General features: G+C 40.8%; 1 protein-coding gene and 1 long non-coding RNA gene across 6 annotated transcripts in view; one reads left to right on the top strand and one right to left on the bottom strand.

Moving 5' to 3' along the window:
• Positions 1–2,163: 2,163 nt before the first annotated feature.
• Positions 2,164–6,215, bottom strand: part of LOC116080448 — a 57,397-nt gene continuing 53,345 nt past the window's right edge. For both annotated transcript variants that reach the window (XR_004114435.1, XR_004114434.1), the window contains 2 exons: positions 4,631–4,720; positions 2,164–3,403 (listed from right to left, as the gene is read on the bottom strand). This is a non-coding gene — a long non-coding RNA (uncharacterized LOC116080448). The remainder of the gene's footprint in view (positions 3,404–4,630; positions 4,721–6,215) is intronic.
• Cep128 (centrosomal protein 128) overlaps positions 2,631–6,215 on the top strand; it is a 389,783-nt gene continuing 386,198 nt past the window's right edge. For all 4 annotated transcript variants that reach the window (XR_004114433.1, XR_004114432.1, XM_031356808.1 and 1 more), the window contains exons 1-2: positions 2,631–2,767; positions 4,802–4,942. The gene's annotated coding sequence lies outside the window, so the exon portion shown is untranslated. The remainder of the gene's footprint in view (positions 2,768–4,801; positions 4,943–6,215) is intronic.

Below are 6,215 nucleotides of genomic sequence, written 5' to 3'. Positions count from 1 at the left end.
GAATGTAGATGGAGATGCCCCTTTCCTGGTGACTACCCCAGCTTTTACCTGAACATCAGAACAATCAGAAAATAAAAAGAGTTTGGATTTCATTTTAAATTCTCAGTGCATAAAGACCCCCATAGGTCTGGACTGTTTTGAGTATCTACTCCTTGCCAGCATGTCAGAGGAAGGAGACTTCTTGTAATATTCATAAGACTTGTGGGGACCCATGATGTGGATATGATTGTTTCTACATTTAGTCTATATCCTTCGATGTGGTGTAGGCAAGGCGTATGGAGATCTCTTCCACATCTACCTCTCTGTTGATGTTGTGCAGTGGGGAAACACTATTGAACCTAAGGCTTCATGGGCCAGCGAACTGATACCTTCTCAACTATTTCTTGCCCTTACAAAATTCCCTTTTTTTTGAAACATCTTGAGTGACTGAATTTGGAGACAGATTCGTTAAAGAGATCAACTTGGGTCCCTAATCCAATAGAACTGGTTTTGTTTTGTTTTATTTTGTTTTGTTTTTAACAGGTAGAGAGATACCAGCTCTGTGTTCACAAAAGGATAATGGCATTTGAAGCCACACAGAAGATGAAGAGAGTGCTCCAGTTGACTGGCATTTCGATCTGAGACTTTCAGCCTTCAGGTATATGAAATATTTCTCTCTCTCTTTCTCACTCTCTCACATTAATTTCTGTTGTGCAAGCCACCTATTCTTTGGTGTCTTGTTATGGCACGCTTAGCAAGCTAGCTCATCATACCTGCTCCTGCTGAATGATTAACAAATACTTCAAGGAATTCTCATAGACTTGCCCAAGTCTAGATTCATGTTATCAGCTCTAATGGACTGATAGTGTGTGTGGGGTGGATAAGATCTACCAGCTGTATCAATGAAGAGGAATTCATATTCTTTGGGAGCCACAACACAATTTTCCAATTAAAATTATATCTTGTTAAGAAGTAAAGGAGACCCATTCTGTGATCTGTCTTTACTCCATTTTATCCTCCTACCATGCCACATCTGTTAATGAAGGCAGTTAATGTACAGTATTAATTTAATCAAGCATATATAAATTTCTAATCATAATTAACTCAAATCTTGTTTCTTATTCTGTGGTCCCAGCTGTATCTTCAGAGTTTTTGCTTCCCTTTTCTTGTCCAATATCACTTTAAAACAAAGTTAATAGAATTGAGTACACACTTATAAATATAGCTGGCCAACAATATTATTACCAATTAATTTTTACTAATGTAATGCACTAATGTATAACCAAAGTTATTCTAGCATTTTGGTAGTACATTTTTGGCAGTTGATCAAATATAACTTCCTAAGAAAGGTTTTCTCTTATGTTTCTACATAGATCCAGAGGCAGTGGTCTCCCTTCCAGCACTGTAATGACCTGCTTAAGAGCCATCTCCTTCCATTGGCTCTGAGCAGCAAAACAGGGGTTCTTTTAAATCTCTTCATTATCCCTGTGTCTTCTGTGTAGAAAGACAGGAGCCTAAAATGATTCAATATTCATGTTTGCTAAACTGAATACAATTGTTTTGTGAAACTTAGCTATTAAGGAACAGAGCCATGATGCCTCTGCAGGCATTGCTGGTATGGTTGTTCTGAATTAAGTTTCTCTCTGTGTCAGTTGAGTATTCGAGAGGCACAACTGTGGATGCAATTACTTAGGCAAGTCTTTAGAAAAATTAATGTTTAAACTGGATAGGAAAAGCCTTTACGTGAGCAGGGTGGGGACTTTCAGGGGAGGGAGATACTTTAAAAGGTCAGGCCTGTTTGGGTCAATCCCTAAGTGGGAAGATTAAGTGGGTAATTCATGATTCCAGCGTAGAATACCCACAATAGAAAACCTAGATCATACAATGATCAGCAATTCTCAACCTGTGGATCATGACCATCGGAAAACATATACTAGGAATCCCCAACCATCAATTTATTTTCATTGGCACTTCATAACTGTAATTTTGCTATGGAGTGGTTTCTCAAATTCCTATGACCATCAGAAATATGTTTTTTCTGAAGGTCGCTACTCACAGGTTAAGCAGCACTCACAACTGTTTTTTAGAGGACATAACAAGGTAGTAATGAACATACTACCTCATATTGCACTTTAGTTTGCCACTGAGGAGAGGTGAGATCTTAGTCACTCCAGGCAGAAAGTGTTTTGCTTGATAAACTTCTTTACTCCTCTCCAAGTCTTAAGCTATTAGAATAAGACGTTAAAGCGATTTTAAAATCTCACTGTTGGTTATTATTTATCCTTGATGTTTCTTAATGAGTAAAATTACACTCAGTGTCGCGGGACTTTTGAATTCACTTTCTACCAGGAGTTTGCGGCTTCGCAGGCTACTGGCCCTTTAAAAAAAACAAAATTAGAGCGGGGCAAGAAGGCAGGGCTCCAAGTCTGTAAAGACCGCTTATCCAGTTTCTTCCGGGAAAGGCAAGTAGAGGCCCTGCTCAGAGCATGCTGGGACTTGTAGTTTATCTCCTGTCATTTCCTGTATTTCTTGTCACATCTCTCGGCTCTGGAGTGTGGGATGGACTATAGATCCCAGAGGGCCAAGCGGCGGCGGCGCGTCCTGTGCTCTCTAGCCGCGCCTGGGCGGCTAGTTCAAGTTGCCATAGCTGCGAGTCCCGGGTGAGCGGAGTCGGTTGCGAGGCAGCGTTGGGTCAGTTGCACCTTCGGGGTCGCAGGTAGCCGCGGGAGCCGGGTGGGGCCTCGGCGATGATCCGGCGTTAAGAACTTGGAGTCACCTTGGATCTAAGGTACCTGCCCTTATCTGTTCTCTTGTCCTTTCTCTTATTTTCCCCTGCAGACTTTTGTGTCCCACTTCCCCTTCTCCTAGGGTGGAGACACAAGAGCTGCCGGGGTGTGTGGGGTGGGCAAGGACTGTGGGTGCAGTTTTTGGTGACCTGGGGGCCATGGCGTGTTTGCATCCCTCAGCAGGTCGTCCACGGTCAGGTCCTGGCCACCTCACTTAACGCGCCTTGTCCTGGCTTTGGAGCACCTTGTCCGAGGCTCCCTCCCATAAGCTTCAGGTTGTCTGACTTTGGCTTGACTGCCCCAAGGGGTATATTTGGTGCTTATTTCTGTCCTCTAGTCACTAGCAGATTTTCCTCTGCTAAGTTAGGAGATGCCCAGGTCATAGTGGTTAGCCACCCCGTTTCGGAATTAATTAGTAGAAACATCAAATTTTGAATCCCCGCTGCATTCTGTGTTGCTTTAATGGACTGGGCATGTTAGGCAGAGCTAGATGTTGCAGTGTCCTCGTCAGTCAGGATTATGCAAAGCCTTTGGCGTAGTGCCTAGCACCTAGCAAATCTCACTGCTTCTTCCTAAAACTGATTGCATCTAACAGAAACAGCATAGGAACGTACAGGTGGTTTTTAGTTTTATAGTACCTGTATTAAAAGTAAAAGGAAATGTCTGAGATTAATCTTAATTTAGTTGGCACAGTACATAAAATATACTGTAGTATATTTCACTTCATGTAAATATACATGTAGTAAATATCAAACTTGTATCTACACACACATATGTATTTATTTATTTATTTATTTATTTACTTTCAGACAGGGTTCCGTTGTGTGGCACTGGTTGGCCTGGAACTCACACTGTAGCCCAGACTACACATTGCAGGTCTAGGTCTATTTTGCAGAGATCCACCTGCCTCTGCCTCCACAGTGCTGAGAGCCAAGGCTTCTGGCACTACTGGGGCTTTATGTTTTTTGATAATGGTACAGGGTGTTCAGAATCTGACATGCACTGATATTTTATATTCATAGTTTGTATCAATTTAAGCTGGCCAGGTTTCTAACTGTTGCATTGGACAGGCAAGAGAGAAGATGAACTTTGACAGCTGTAACTTTGTGGAGAGCAGTGAGTCGTGACCACATTGGAAATCAAATGACCCTTTCACAGGGGTCACCTTAGACCATTGAAAAACACAGATATTGAAATTACAATTCTTGACTGTAGCAAAATTACAGGTATGAAGTAGCAACACAAATAATTTTATGGTTGGAGGACCAACCCATGACAGGAATTGTATTGAAGGGAGGGGTGTGTGCATTAGGAAGGTAGAGAACCACTGGTGTAGAGAAATTTCATTGTGCCTAGGGGTCATCATGTGATGAAGCTTACTGCTTTGTTAGAAAAGAGTGTAGTAAACCTTTGCTTAACTGGCCTCTCTGCACGTCTCCCAGTCTCACATTGCTTTTCTTTTCCCAGAATACTCTTCTTGGAATGGCTTATTGAAACAGACGGAGAGTGTCTAAGGATCCTTACAGTTTTAGAAGTAGTCATAAAGTGTTGAGAACATTTCTACCCTTTGCACTTTCATACAACTTAATACATAGTGCATTTGTTTGTTAATTTATTTATTTGTTTGTTTGATCACTGTGAGAACTGATCCACCATATATAATATTGCCTTTAAAGAGGTGGAGGCTGGCCTAGACTTACAAATGAGCCAGCAAATTCAGAAAAGCACGTTAGTCTTATTACTGACGCTAGTCTCCCTCCTGATAGATATACTTAGAGTGAATATTTTCCCTAGACTTGGTGTACAACTCATGCCCTAGCATGACCTAGCAAGTCCAGTGATGATGAGTTATGGGCAGAACATACCAGTTACTAGGGATTTTCAGGCTGGGCTGTACCACATGGGCGTCTGGATGACATAGGAGTGTATTTTCACTCCTCCTGATATTCTCTAATCTGTGCATAGGAAAGATAAAATCATTTTCATTAAAAGTTCAAGTCATAGTTCTGTCTGCTGCCTGTCTCATTGGTTTGTAGGTGTTTTGGAGGAAGTGTAGAGGCCACCAAAAAGATCATCTACTCGACTAGACCTCTTGCTCTGAACCTCATGAAGAAATGATAGGAGGCAGGCACTCTGAGCTCAAAGGACGGCAGCGCGGAGTTCTGGGAGTGCACTTTGTGAGTAAGCTTAGCATCTGAGGAAATTATTTGCATTTATTGTATATTCAAAGTGGAAAAGGCCTTGCCAACAGGAGGAATTGGGGTGGTGGCAAGAAGCCCCCTTTTGATATTAGTATAAAATTAAATCAGGGTAGCTGTGCATGACACAGTAAAAAGAAATCTGATGAACAAATAGGTGGACAGCTGCCTTCACTTTTACCAAAACCAACAGTGTAGCTGCTTTTATTAAGCCAAGGTTTGGAAACCTGCTCTCTCCCAGAGAGGGCTTGAGGCCCCTTTCCCAGGCAATACATTCAATTCTTTTCGAGGTGCAGATAGGCTTCTTGCTTGGAAATTCCTGAGCCAAAAGAGTGATTTTTTTTTTTTTATTTCCAGATTTTCCAAATCCAGATTGCCAGTCCTCCCCCGGCACAGGGCCTCATGGCTATTTATAACTGTTCTCTAGTGGATTTGACTTACACTTAACACGTCTGGATTGATCTTTTTAAAGGATCAATACTTTTGAGTATTGAGTTTAAAGGATCCTACTTTTTTCCTTTCTTTTCTATTTTAAACACAATGAATGGTCTATTGAAGTAAATAGTTGTATTTTGTGATTTCCATAAATCGATCATGTTCAACACAAACTGTCATTGGTTATCAAAGATTTAATGTTAAAGCTTAATTTTTGTAATAGATTCAAAATTCTGGGCTTTGAAAAAAATGCCTTCTGTTGTATTTTGATGGTGAAATGTGTTGACACACAGAGCCATTCTGGGGCCCTGCACTGGATTTCTATCAAGACTTCAGATGTGGAAAATTTTTAGAATTTAAGAATTTTAGAGTTAAGAAAGATTTAAGTATAGTTGGTTAATGTACTCTGGGAATTCTCAACTACACAAACTGACACATTTGGAACTCGTATAAAAATGCTTTAGAATAGAGTCACTATAAGACCTTTAGAAATGTTAGGGGGCTCATTAGACTGGTTTGAATATAGTCATACTCTCTATAGTCTGTTTTCCTATGTAACTATGTATTGTTAAATGGTCGTACAAATAGTGGAGACAAGATTTGGAATATAGCCCAGGCTGAGCTGGAACTGGGGACCTCTGCTTCAGCCTCCCCAGTGCTAGGATTTAAGGTGCACTCCATTTGCCTGGGTCACTGCCTAACCTGTTAGAATTGTTACCTGTGTGGCTCAGTGATTAGATATATTTAGTGTATTCCTCAACCAGGGAATTTGTTTCTTATAAATCTTAAATGAAATTCTTTTTTTTTTTTTTTTTTT

Source organism: Mastomys coucha, unplaced genomic scaffold, assembly GCF_008632895.1.
Source record: "Mastomys coucha isolate ucsf_1 unplaced genomic scaffold, UCSF_Mcou_1 pScaffold6, whole genome shotgun sequence".
NCBI classification, from domain to species: domain Eukaryota; kingdom Metazoa; phylum Chordata; class Mammalia; order Rodentia; family Muridae; genus Mastomys; species Mastomys coucha.
The sequence above is the reverse complement of the archived record's forward strand: the minus strand, read 5'-3'. Positions and strand labels throughout refer to the sequence as shown.